Raw genomic sequence first — 15,319 nt, 5'->3', positions numbered from 1 at the left:
TGTGTACGGGAAGAAATGTCGGGGGGGGGGGGGGGGGTGTCAATGCTCTAGCAACAGTTGACAATCTTAAATTTGGGTGTTAAAGTCATGTCTAGACTTACTGAGACTCAGTGCAACAATGCGATTAGTCATTTGGAAGCTGGGGAGTCACAGTACCATAACAAGACTTTGGTCTACCAGCAGCAAGGGATCGCCCCAGGTCAGGTCGACCCCGTGTGACCACGCCCGCTCAGGACAGGTATATTCGGCTTCGACATTTGGTTCGCCACACTATCCTCCACAACATCGGTAGAGCCAGGACTCAGAGCAATGTCTGATCCGACTGTGAGGAACCGCTTACGTGAGGCTGGTATTCCTTCCACTTGCGAGGACCTGTCCTTACACGTCAACATCGGCAAGAACGCAGACAGCAAGTGGTGTAGCCAACATCTCCCATGGCCATTGCAAAGGTGAAGAACTGTTATCTTCAGTGATGAGTCACGTTACATGCAGGAAAGGTGAGGTTGGGATGTATGAAAATTTACCATTAAGTTTCACAACAAATAGTCGATGAAGTGCAACGCAAAGCAGCGTGAATTCAAGGCGTGAAATATAGGCCATATTCACAAAGCCATCTCGCAAATTACTGAACAGTCCCCTAATCTCAGTTTATAAAGCTTCTATTGTGCTACGTTTCATGTTTTAACTCAAATGCAGAATTTGCCCTATATTCACACACAGCTACTACACTATTGAAGGAAATACGACTAAGCTGTTTAAAAAGCACAGCTAACTTCAGACACATTGTTTGAATGACCAGTTCAGTTTCATTGATCGGTGGTGTTTTTGAGAGATATACAAACTGTCGGAAGGCAAGTCATTCCTTACAGTTGTTTGCGAGTCCTCAAATGGGTTTGAATGCACAAAACTGGAAGTGCACTTCTAAGAAAAGAATAACGGTGTATCATGACACTATATTCTAAGATCTCGTTGGCACTGAAACATCTGGGCCTTGATTTCCGAAGCTCTTTTAGCGCTAAGATAGTCGTAAATTAATGTTTGTTAATGTATGGTAATTACGACTACCTTAGCAATAGGGGAGCTTAAAAAACCTAGGCTCTGGAAGTGTATGCCCTTACAGTGACACCAACATGATAACGCCATACTATGATAAATCATTTAAGTGTAGAACATCGAGAGCGGGAGTGAGTGTGAATGGTTTCAAGCCATTAGCAATATTTCAACATCACAATATTGGACACCACTGAAGAGCCTCACACTAAGGTAAGAATAACGAGATCATTTTACCCCATGGAGGATGTCCACACAACTGAAAATGCGGATATCAAATCACAGGAATGTGATACTCTGATTGCAGTCAACACAGCCTTTATGTAGACCCAGCACCATCTAGGAAACTGGTACAAAAACTTGATGTCATATGTCATTTTCCGTGGGTGCATATTTTACCATGTCACTGTCTTTGGGTGATATTTTGAAAATAGTTTATAATTGTGGTAGTTAGACGGCGTCTGTGTGTATAGTTCATGATCAGTCAAACTCCCACAGATCAGTGTACCCATTTATCTAACACCTAACGTGATTGGTCTAAAATGCTTTCAGTGACCAAGTGTTTTTGTTGAATTTACTGTTGCGTCTTTTTACTTTTCACAAGGAGGATTGCAAATCCTCTGTGCTAATTGCATGAATAACATGTAGAGACAATTCTTGCCAAAGATACTGACAAGTTTGACTTTGCCTGTTTTTCTCATTCACATGGCAGTGACACTAAATGAATCAACAGGGACTACCACGTTATGCTTTGTAAAATTTGCTTTTGCATATGTTTATGTTTACCTCACTTTATGTAATTCTTTGATAAGAGAATTTTAACGCCTTAACGCCTTACCTCAGTTTCCTATTTTTAATACAGTCCTGGTTACATCTTCACAGGGCCAGCAACATTTTCAGTTACCAGCCCTGTGGGCTTCTTTTCAGAAGTTTCATACACTGCTGTCATGCTCTAAGATGCGACTTTCCTGTTTCCGAAAGAAAACGTTTTGATAGAAACCTCCTTAAATATAAACGCTCTTATCAGTTGGATGACTGCTATTGGATAAATGTAATGATAAAGATTCGCGCAGTTTTTTTTAAAACAATCGGTAAAGTAGGCATTGCTTCAGATCGTGGTAGTACTATCCCATGGGAGGTAACTGTAAATGGTGTTATGTCTACAAACAAACTAACTGTTCTTAACACGTGGAGACGTGACTACTGTTCGCTGTTTGAGTCTGACAACTCCTCTTGCTTTGATAATGCACACTTGCAGCGCTTTGGAGACGAAATGGACAACAGTCACATGACGAGTGATGGGACGTTTGACACGTGCGACCTGACCCATAACATTGGCTGAGGTCGAGTGTGCGGTCGCCCGTGTTAAACGTGGTAAGGCCACCGGTGCAGATTGTCTCCCTGCTGAAGCTCTAAAAAATGGAACGTGTGTTGATTTATAGTATTCCCAGAAATTATTGAGAATCATGTTGCGTCATGTAACTCATTACGTTTATTAACTTTTGGCGTTTTACTTACATAAACATGTTAAAACATCATCCTTTTACAGTCTCAGTCTTGTTTTAGTACTTTGTTAGACCTCCTCGCTCAGCAATGCATGCCTGAATACGCCTAAGCACACTACCCATCAAAGTTTGTAGGTAATCGTGTGACAGGGTATCCCAATATTGGACCACCTCGGCCTTCATATCTTCAATATTTCTCAGTCCCTTTTGGTTTATTCTGTCCTTCATGACTCCCCACACATTCTCAATTGGGTTTAGGTCTGGGCTGTAACTGGGCCAGTCTAAAACATGAACATTTTCGCCCGACAACCACTGTTTTGTGTAGCGCAGTGTGTTTTGGGTCACTATCATGCTGGAAAATCCAATCATCTTCATACAATGTTTCTGCTGTCGGAAGAAGGTGACCATTTAGAATGTCAACGTATCTTTCTTTTGTCAAGTTTCCCGTGAAAACACACAATGGCGTCACTCCGCGAGCCGATATGCCACCCCACATGTGAGACTTCGGGCTATGTTTTGGTCGCTGGTAGATAGGCTTGACAGTATCTTTGGTCCAAATTTTCACCCAATTAGGGAAAAGCCAAACAGAACTTTCATCCGAAAAGAAAACATTATCCCAATCTTGATTTTCATGAGCCCGACACCAGTTTAAACGTTTTTCCTTTTGTGCATCTTTCATCAACGGCGAGGGAATTCCACGTTTTTTCACCCAATTAAGTCTCTGTAATTCCTGCCTAACTGTTTCACTGCATACCTGAGGACTTCCTCTGCTAATCATTTCATTTCAGATGTTCTCAACACTTTTCAATTTGCCCCTACTCACAATCTGCCCAAGTCTTCGGCGATCCACAACACTGAATTTCCTAGGCCGACCTGCCCCTGCTTTGTGCTCTATCCCGGTTCCTGTTTGAATATTCTTCAAAGTTCCGTATACTGTAGACAGAGGAATACCATGTCTACAAGCTAACACTTTAGCATCAGCCTCACCCCTTTCAAAATCATCTAGAATGAGCTTTCTTTTCTCTCTTGCTGTAAATTCTGCCATGTCAACACAGGAAGCCGTCTGCTCAGACAAGGGAGATAACTCTTGACGTAATGAGCTGCCTTCTAAGCCTTCAAGAGTTGTCTCCCTTATTTAGTATGCTTAGTGCATAGTGAAAGCCCTTTTTCCAATCTTAGCATCATTAGAAACAAAACAAAGATTTTCTCAATAATTTCTGGGAACACTGTATTATTTAGACTGTTCACATTTTGTTTTGAAAACAATAAATGCCCGGATATTTGGCTTACCAGCTTTACAAACCAGATCAAGAAACCAGAGGGTGATCCACGCGACCCATTGGGCTACCGCGGTATTTCTTTGCTTTCAGTACCATGTAAAATATATTCAGATATTCGTAATACTAGACTTACAAAGTGGTTGGAATTGCACGACGTGCTGGTTGAGGAACAGAATGGCTTCCGTTCCAAGCGTAGTACACTGGAACATATTTATTGCCTATATTCATTAATCAATAACAGAAATCTAACTAAGAAATCCACTTTTGTGTGCTTCATCGATGCAATGAAAGCGTTTGATAAGGTAGACAGAAATTGTCTATGCTATAAGCTGTTAAAACTTGGAATCTGCGGAAACTTTTTTTATGCTGTTCAATCAATGTACAATAATTCTAACGCTCGTATACGAATAAACAACCGTTTCATTGATATATTTAATGTAAATTCCGGTGTTAGACAGGGCTGCGTTATGTCACCGAATGTTTTTTATTTATTATATTAATGACCTGGCCGTAGATATTAAACTGTGCTGTTAATATTGATGGAGTTACGTTGAGTACACTATTGTATGCTGGTGACATTACTCTGATAGCAGGAGACGAGTTGTCCCTCCAGCGAATGTTAGATTGCGTTGATAATTGGTGTAAACATTGGCGTTTAACTATTAATAAGAAGAAAACTAATGTCGTACATTACCGACCCCGCTGTTTCAGTAGGTCACAAGTTGTATTCCAAATTGGCGATATTACTATTGACTATGTCAGTGCGTATAAATATCTTGGTGTTTGGTTACAGGAATATTTTGGTATGAACTTCACGGGTAAAGAAATTGCTAAATCTGCAAGCAGTGCACTTGGTGTTATCATGTGTAAAGTTAAATCTTGTGGTGGTTTGGCTTAGAACGTCTTTAATACGCTAACTGTGTTGAATATTCCATCACAAGGGATAAATATATTAATTCACGAACTTTGAAGGATCTTTTTAGCAATATTAGTCCACATTTAATTATTGCATTTTTAAAGGAATTAGACTTGTTAAATGAACTGTAAATAGATAAATATTTTAAAATTGGAAGATTAAAATAGTACCTCAAATCGTTAGTGGCTGTACCCTCAAAGGGGGTTGAAGTACCGTAAAATAATTGTCCTCCTGAGAGGGTACGTAAGTCCAAAAACATTTGAAGTAAATTTCAGTTTTCGAGCTTTGTAATCGTAGAATAAGTGTGTTTTTACTTTATGGCTAGATTTGTCTAACTTGCTAACAGCTGAAGGGATGATGTAAATCCAACTAGGGTCCATGCAGGAAGCAAATGTACTGTAAGTCCCCATGGTCCTTAGTATGGTGATCTACCTTCAGTTGTTGGCAACCTATAGCTCATTTTGATATTGTACTGTCCTCTATAGATACGTTGTTTTAGGTCTCTTCACTGGTTTTACCTTCTACTCTATGATATTCTAGTTAGTTTTACTGTCCTTCGTTGACAGGATTTTACACTGTATGTGCTATCAATTCATTTGTATTTTTATAATTAATCATTCTCGTCACGTTATGGCTGCAATATTGCCGATGTGACGTTAAATATTAACTCACTCACTCACTCACTCACTTTAATACGCTATACAATAATCTTGTCTAGCCTATCTTATCCTATGTGTCAGCAACATGGGGTACAAAACAGTTCAGTTGTATAGATGCAGTACAAAATAAGGCCTGTAGATTCTTCCTAGGCGTCGGCAGTAAGACCCCAAATTTAGCTGTCAAAGGAGAAATGGGTTGGACGACTCCTTGCTCTAAACAAAAAATTGAAATTATACGTTTTTGGCGTAAGCTCTGCTGCACTGAACAGTCAAGAATACCGAGTGCCATATGTGGATGGTCCAACGCTCTTTCGAAATCCTGGAATAAAATTGTAGTTACTATTCTTAACAATTTAGACCTCCCTGTGGTGAACTTGTGTAACATATATAAAACGGAAGCTTATTATTTTTAGATTGTCAGGATTGGAATAAGGAACTTTGGAACGAGCAAGGGAAACCTAAAGGGAATAAACTCCGTACTTACAGAGAGTTTAAGAAATTGTTAACAATTGTTAACCGTATGTCACTGAAATTTTGCCTAGATCTCACCATAGTAGCCTCAGTAAACTACACTGTGGCACCCTACCTCTGGAAATAGAGGTGGGTAGATTTACACGCCCCCAAACACCCCTTTGCGGATAGAATTTGTAAATTTTGTGAAAGCAATACAATTGAGGACGAAGTCCACATTTTGATTAGCTGTCCGTTATATTCGGACTTACGATATGACTGACTTTTGGGAATATGTACTAAAAATTAATCCTCTTTTTTCTCTCTTGTCGCCAACCGACCAGGCCGCAGCTGCATTGGTTACTAAAATGTTTAATAGACGTAAACGCATATTGTAGTCCTGTAAGTAAATATCTTTATTCACCAGTGAACATGGAATTGTCAATACATTATTCACTATATTCACTTTTTTATAAACTCATCACTGGTGCTTGTAGATTGATTATTCACTTCATACACCACTATTCGTTCTATTCGTTCTATTCGTTCTATTCGTCTTGTGTCTCGTAGGCAGTAAGGCCGGATGTTATATTTTAGCGACGTTTATTTTAGATATTGTCATAGACTAAATCGTTTCAATAAGTTTCCTCAAATCTTCATTTATTCAAACGAACTATTTGTTTCAATATACGTCCAAAGTGCACCGAAATTCTATCCCCTTTGTCTATGTAATGTATTCGGCAAACATTCGGTGTATCCCCTCTTATCATATGTACATACGTAAGATTCGCCGACGTAGGGAGGTGTTAATTGACATGTATTGATAGCGTTTGAGAATTAAGGGTCCTGGCTGGAGGGGGTTTTATGATAAGAGGGGATACACCGAATGTTTGCCGAATACATTACATAGACAAAGGGGATAGAATTTCGGTGCATTTTGGACTTATATTGAAACAAATAGATTGTTTGAATAAACGAAGTTTTAAGGAAACTTATTGAAATGATTTAGTCTATGACAATATGTATAACATGTGACACATAGATGAACATTTTTCTCTCTCTCTGTCATCTTATAGATGAACCACAACGTAAAACCAAATTACTAAATCCATTTTTCAATACACCCTGTCCATGCAAAATAAACGTCCGATGACACAGAACGCATTTTATCATTTATAAACATCATTTATATCGTTTCCCTACACACGTGCAGTGTAAGAAAACAAAATCCTGCTACGTCAAACACTGTGGCAGCTAAGAGAGTTCCTGCAAACACACTCGAAGGTGCAAGTTTCGGACTCTTTAATTGCCATGTGCTGTAACCATGGGAACTGCCACTTCGAAATATCAGACCCGTGATCTCTTTGAACTACAAATAAATGGTAGTTATGTTAGCTCCACTTCATTGTAGGCTGATGAAATATTCATTTCCTGACGTTGTTTTTTCTTGATAAAGCTATTTTCAACGATTAATCAATACAATCATAATGCTGAAAAAAAGAGCAATTCAGTAATCCATTAGGAAAGGAGAAACATACTGCAGAGTATTGACCATTGCCAGTTGGTGACCCACGCAGGTTTCATGTGACGCCTATCAATCATAGCAACGCTTAGCAATACCAACAATGATGTGTTATGTGATGGCATACATGTAAGAAATATAATACCAGCACTTTGTGTTTAAGTGCATATGAACGATAGCATTACTTAGGCAGATATATGAACAGTGGTGCATAATGAACTCTTTGTGGCTCAACATTAACATTTACCGGTCGAAATATTATTTAACAATCGTAGCAATGGTTCCGTAATGCTAACAATGGTTTTACTGTTTGAGGCATGACACCGACACTTCATGCTCAAAAGCAGACTGCTCCGTTGATGAATCATCGAGGTTTAACGCAAAACCTGTTTTTTATTGCTTCTGACAGCATGTCAGGTAATGAGTGGAAAGACTGGGGTGACGCCGATCTAAAAACAAAGGAACGGTACCAAAAGAGCAAGTATTGGTTGTTAAACGTTTCTGTTATTGTGACGACGGACTGCGATGCGGTCTGGACCGCATAATCCGGTGTTTGATACAGCCGGCTTCATCGTTGAAGTACGACAACAAACACTCCCACGTTTGTGAAACAGAAACAGAAACAGAATCCTGGAGATTTGCCTGAAGTCGAGATTCTCACTGAGGTTTTTGATTGGCTGGGTGGTCAACTGGTTCAACTCTACCGTATAATATATGACCTCTGCAATATTTTGTAGGTCGCTCTTTTCGGTTGGTTGGTTGGATGTTTATCGCAGCTCTCAGCAATATTCCACCTATATAGTGGAGGTCTGTAAATACTCGCGTTTGGACCAGGCAATCCAGTGATCAACAGCATGACCATCGATCTACGCAAATAGGATACCATGACATGTGTCAGTCAAGTCAGCGAGCCCGACTACAATATCTCGTTATTCACCACCAACGACAAACAAAGGTTGCTGAAAACCAATTCTACCCCTGATTTACACGGATCACCTACAGAGAAACTCAGCGACAGGTCATCGATATCAGACAAACTAGTCACTGATGCCATGTTTCGACATGTCATCAGTTGCGATCACTGATGTTTTCAGTAGACGTAAAATCATTATTTCTGAATAGATGACGTCTATGATCGTAATTAACAATGTCATTCATTCATCCGGTCCCAAAACCTTCAGGATACTATCCAAGAAAATATCAACATCTTAAGATGCATTAAGTTCATTTTCGTGTGAAAGTGAGTGAGTGAGTGAGTTTAGTTTTACGCTGCACTCAGCAATATTCCAGCTATAAGGCGGCGGTCTGTAAATAATCGAATCTGGACCAGACAATCCAGTGATCAACAGCATGAGCATCGATCTGCGAAACTGGGAACCGATGACATCTGTCAACCAAGTCAGCGAGCCTGACCACCCGATCACGTTAGTCGCCTCTTACGACAAGCATAGTCGCCTTTTATGGCAAGCATGGGTTGCTGAAGGCCTATTCTACCCCGGGTAGACCTTCACGAGTCACGTGTGAAAGATATAATATATTGAATAAATCCGCATTCACGTCTTCGGAAGGCCTGATAATTACAGTAGGCGTCGGATGTGAAACTGTGAAATTTAATTCTTCACTGAGAATGACTGAGTAAAGTTTTAGGCCGCTTTTAGCAATATTCCAGCAATATCACAGAGGGGGCACAAGACGCTGGCTTCGCACATTGTACAGTTGTGGAGAATCGGACCCGGGTCCTCCACTTTAACTACCCCAACACACCCATCCACCCGGAATAAAGGAACATTCAAACGCACATACTTTACACCACAAAACATTTCAGATATCCCCCGTCGTAACAACGCTTGGATTTGAAAAACAGACTCAGTCGTTGGCAACTGCTATATGATATTTCTTATCATACGATGTAAGCGGTACGTGTGACTTCCTTGTAGACATTACAGTTTTCCTTTATTCTACACAGCGTTTTATCTTACTTCACACATAAATGTCGCTGTGTGCTTGGCTGATCGCGCTTCAATTATTTTTAATGTAACCCCTGTACAAGCGAGGTGCATTGCAATACACCCCAATGCCAATAACAACTCATTCAGTACTTCGTGGTAGTTACTTGTTTTCATCTCGAATAACGTTAAATGACGCATTATGCACATTGAGGTGTTCGGTGTTCGGACTCAGAGAATATAAACAGACATCGAGGGTACCTCAACCCTTATAATGTATGCATCTTTAAAAATCAGAATTGAAGATTAGAATCTACTAATGATGCTTCACGTATTCCCAGGTGCCACATTCGCATCAGGCTGTAGAAAACAATTCTTAAAAGAGACTGATATCATCCTACGATGTGTATTCATATTAAAATATTGAATCAACTCCAAATTATAGGCAGAATTGTTCACTGAGAGTGAGTGAGTTAACTTATACGCCGCTTTTAGAAATATTGCAGCAATATCATGACGGGGGACACCAGACTTCAAACATTATACTCATGGAGGGAATCGAACCCAGGTCTTCGGCGTTATGAGCGAACGATTTAAATTCTGTGCTCTCAACCGCCACACTTATGTGGTAATATCGTACTGAGTTTGTTACGCTGAACGCCTTTAAGACATTATTACGCGTTAACGTGATGGTATATAATCTTCTGTTGCAGATTTGAAAAAAACCCCGTATCATTTAAGGCACTATGGTTGAGTGTGTCATCGGTATAGGAGTGCACACCAATGCCATTCAGAGTGATGTGTGTGAGCTTCTGCAACGCCAGCATGTCCTATAGTAACGGCATTAGGATATCGTTGAAGTCGTTATGCAACTTTCATCGCAATTCCTTGAAGCACAAAGGCTCTGCTTCCTAGCAACTGCAAACAAACAAATTGCTGTGACATCGATCTCAATTCTTTCTTGTTCAATTCCTCCGACAAGAGAAGGTATGAAAAATGCATGTGAAAGTATACACTTTATGTTTCATATAAAAAAGTAATATGATGCCGACACACACAACGCATTGCAGCGTAAAAGTAATTGATATACGTTTCCAAGTATAAACAATTAACATCACGATTGTTATGTCAATATATTTTTTAATTATTATAATAGTATGTTAATCATATTAATCACGCAGCTGTATTTCAAGAACACTGCGTTGTCCTGTAAATAATCCGGAATATTGACCGAACAAACAGGTGGGTGATATCATGAGCAGCGACCCATTCCGGCGGATACGATGAGTCGCAGTCAACTACGACCAGGTGAAATGAACACACCTACTGTCCCATACACCCATGAAGGTCCAGGTTTAAATATTGGTCTTCAGTAACCCATGCTAGTGGTAAGAGGCTTGCTGACTTGGTTGACACATGTCATCGTATCCTAATTGAGTAGATCGACGCTCATGCTGCTGATCACTGGATTGTCTAATCCATACTGGGTTATATTACAGGTGGCCTTTATATACATATAGTTGGAATATTGCGGAGAGCGGCGTTAAACAAGAAACCAAGCAACCAAACAACCAAATCAAGCTAGCACTGAGCGGCCTACAACATATTGGAGCGGTCATACTGTACAGGAGAGTTTAAACTGGTCATTATCGTTAGTGTTATTGACTATGGCTACCACACGTGGTCACGTGGTCACGTGGTCATAAAAGGTGCATTAAAGCGATCCTCACGATGATGAAAAGGTTCATTTCTTAAGAAAACCAGAGGGATTTCACCTGGGCACCTGCAAACATTCTGATCAGTTTCTGCGCGCAGTTTCCCAACTATGCCATAATCCCTTCAGGCTTATCGAATAAGTTAATGGCATTTTCAAGCAGCCGTGGTCCAAAGACCGGTGCCAATTTAACTTAGTGACTAGCCGCGCATGGTACGGCTTCCACGAATAGATCATTGTTTACTTCACCATGGATTACAATAGGGACTGTATGGTAACTGTAATCTGAATGTCCTTTCCACAGCGTGGTTTCAACGCAACCACAATGATCTTATGTGCAGGTGTTTCAAGCATCCCTTCTTATAGTCGTCAATGTATTGTGTGGGATAAACACAGACAGGCGGGTCTGCAAAAATGAATTTCGAATTGAATATTGGAGAAGGACCGTTGCTGAAAATGTTGAAAACAATCGACCATGCAGTTTTTCTTCTTGGTGCAGTAGTAAGAACTTGAGTTATTGATTTCTAGTTATGCCCGAATGTAAAATTATGCTCATATACAGCTTGTTCAGCTTGACCTGAGCTACTGTTCATATGCATGACCCGGGAGTTCACAAAAAGGTCCAGTTAACTTCATTAAGTAGGGGAGCAAAGAATGTTATTAATTTTGCGTTCGTGCGAAGCGTGGATATATCGATTCCTTACAGAACCTGTCCTGGAAAACAACACTTTTGAAAAAAAAAACAATCACTTAATTTCTAATTGAATTGTTTATACAGTCATATGGTAAGGAGAGTGTATTTTCCGAAAAATGTATTATTAATTAAGTAATAATTATCATTGATACGGCAGATTAACTGGAGTACATATCTGCCAATCTCTGTCAACATTTGATCTACATAACCCCTGCCTGACCGCTCCCAGTGTTACATTCTGCATAATTGTTTCTCACTCTCACATCAAGACTTGGGTGAGTTGACGTTATATTTGTGATTCTTTAGGCATTACTTTAGATTTGACTCAGTTGTATTGTACATGAAACCTCTCTTGTGAATCTTTTGTGTCTTGCCTTTGTTTTGGTTGAATACTAAAATATTGAAAATCTTAGACTTGTCAGTGTTATGTTTGCTGGTTCTGTGTGGAGTTCTTGCACCTTTTGTCACGGCATATTTTTAATAGTAACAACATGCTGCTGCTCGCTGCCATAAAACCCCGAATCGAAAACAATAAACCATCTGTAGCTTCTTGTTTAAAGAATGTCAGGACATTGCTAACGATTTCTCGACACTGAGATGTCAAACGGAGACCTTGCCTCGGCTGTTCGGACATGTTGACAATCAGCTGACAAAGCTACAACCCTCCACAACAATAGACCCAAACAGGCTACGCAATGCATTAGCATTCACTTGATCAGATCAAGTCATCTGATGGTGTTCTTTTTAGTCGTTAGATAATCTAAGGTCAAATCAAAGAAAATATTGTAATATTGTTGTGGCAATGTTGTGAATGTTTCATAATTTGGAATATGTGTGAATGAAACATTAGTAAAAGACAAATAATATAGATGACAACTTCATGTTTATTGTATGTAACAACGCTGTACATATCTGGTGCCCATCCGCCAGTATCCCATTTCGCACATCACCACATACCGCCATGAATGAAAGGGCGAAATGACGCTAGACTGGTTGTACGGGCCTTTTAAAAAGATTTATTGTTCCAGAGAGTTGCAGGAACATTAACTGTTGTGCTTGAAAGCAGAAAGCGGATGAATTGGCTGCGGTGTTCTTGTTGGTGTTCTTGTTGGTGTTGTTTTGGGTTTTTTGTGTATTCGTCACATGTGTAAGTAAAATAAGACAAAAAGGAATGAATGTTCCACACACGGGAATTAAGGAGATTAAATCAAGTGAAAGGCGGTTAGAATATCTGTTTAATAAAAACATGTTTACGTTAAAAGGTATTTTTTGGCTTCAGCGCAAGTGTATAACAACGTCAATACCTTGGTCGTATGTATCCGCTGCCTGGGGACTCTTGCAAACTGAATCAGAGCAGCATTTTCAATAACCTGAGAGATGTCTCCTAGCAAACAAATGCAAGGACGGATTCAGACGAAGTTTATATTGGTAGCTGTTCCGTCCACTATATGCATGCTCTTATCCTCTGGATCTTTGTGGCCATTGTGGATGACCGCGACTCCCCGCATTCATCACTTAACAGAAGATTCATGGAAATAAATATATTGTGAATCGTGAGAAAATCGTATGATTATTGTCATGGGGGCATGGTGGGCGACCCCTAGTGTACAGTACACAATCCTGTGCACTTAAAAGAACCCACGAATCCGTTGGTATATGACCAGATGGTGGCCACATGAACACGTGCATACACCTATTTGCGGGTACAGCAACGTGCAGTAAACTTGGACAAAGTGCTGTGACTATGTGTCCCAGTCCACCCAGCTGTCAAATGGGTACCTCGTCAGGATGAGAGAGCCACAATAAACTCGGTGCGCCTAGTGGCAGCAAGAGTTGTATACTCCCCAGGGAGTTGAGATTGAAATACGATGTGCTGTTGAGACTGACATCCGGTGATCGAGGGAAAATACCTAGCGCCTAGAGAAATTGCCTTGCAGTTTGATTTGTGCGCTATACAAGAACACTTATAATAATAATATAATAATATGCGTGTATTATTCAGATCATACCGATTCAACTACATTGTGTCTAGACTATTTGTTACATTCGTTAACTACCTGGTCTAGTGTCTATTTCTATAAGCAACACAGTGAACAAACACACGAGTTTGCGAACTGGAAACACGTATGCTAACATACAAGCGTGATAAAATGTCGTAAACCAAAACATAGGTTCTCGGTTAATCATAGACTCTCAGTACTCGGTGAGATGTTAATACAGATGTTAATACAGCAAAGGTGACCTGCTAAAGTGAAAGAGTGAAATCGATTTCATTGCATGAATACACGATAAGTGAGTGAGTCTGATTTTACGCAGCTTTTAGTAACATTCCTGCAATTTTACGCCGGAGAACAGAAATGGACGTCACACACTCTACCCATGTTGGGATCGAACCCGACCCTTCGCCATGAAGGGCGAACACCTTAACCACTAGGCTACCTCACCACGTCCAAGTACAGAGTATCTCTTGGAAAGTAGTCACATGTAGCATATGTTGAATAAAACGTTCTTATTTTTGGAGCTGAGTTAATACCAAGGTTCGACTAACAGGGTCGAGCTGTCAGATTTGGTTAATATTTGTCATCATTTCCCAACTACGTAAATCAGTGTTCATGCTGTTCACCCCTCGATTGTCTGGTCCATAGACTGACGACATCAGCCTGGAGTATTGCTGAGCACAACGTGAATTAGCAAACCACCACCAACAAAACAGGGGTTCGAATTTACGCTCGCATGTCAGCGTCACAATGTCAGCGATCTTTGACATCGCGGCTCTTACAAAAACTGAAAATCTAATCAATGTGTACCCATGTGACAAGTGTATGTTGTTACTTTCCATCACTGTCTAGATCTCAGTGTGTATTGCTCCATGATGCAGGTGAAAATCTAATTCTCCTCGTCTCAGCCAAGCAGGGCCTAGATCAACCCCACCTCCTATCTGTATTGGAAATCGTTTCGTGTACATGTCTATCACATGGAACAACACAGAAATGCTGAAATAGTGATCTGGATACGCTCACTGCTCAGTTTGATTCCGTTAGTGCTTGCTTTCAAATCGAATTGTGTAATTGTTTTGTCTGTCATCGAAACTTTTGTACGAATGATGTCCAGTTTGATCTGCCAGTAACAACGTGGCTGCCATATGTGAGAATGTACTTTTGCAGCATGTGTTAATTTTTAGTAGGTATTTTTGTCGATAGAAACAGAGGAATGGATGAATGAATCATAAGTGCAGCGGAACAAGCCACGTTGACGTGACGGGTTATGATCTCTCTAATTTTGAGGGCGAGGGGTAGTCTAGGGGTTAAGGCGTTCGCCCGTCACGCTAAAGGCCCGGGTTCGCTTCCCCACGTGAGTGCAATCTGTGAAGCCCCTTTCTTGTGTCTCCAGGAATGATGCTGCTGGAATATTGCTAAAAGTTGCGTGAATCCATACACAATCACTCTGTATTCTTGTGATCTGAGTCGGCAGTTCGACGCACTGAGATGAAACACTGTAGTGCTCTCACCCCTTTCTCTACTGATCAATATACACGGATGAGTGAGTTTTTTCAACATTGCAACATTTTGTCAACATTCCAACA

This window comes from Haliotis asinina, chromosome 3, assembly GCF_037392515.1.
Source record: "Haliotis asinina isolate JCU_RB_2024 chromosome 3, JCU_Hal_asi_v2, whole genome shotgun sequence".
Taxonomy (NCBI): Eukaryota; Metazoa; Mollusca; class Gastropoda; order Lepetellida; family Haliotidae; genus Haliotis; species Haliotis asinina.
This window is presented reverse-complemented; position numbering follows the sequence as displayed.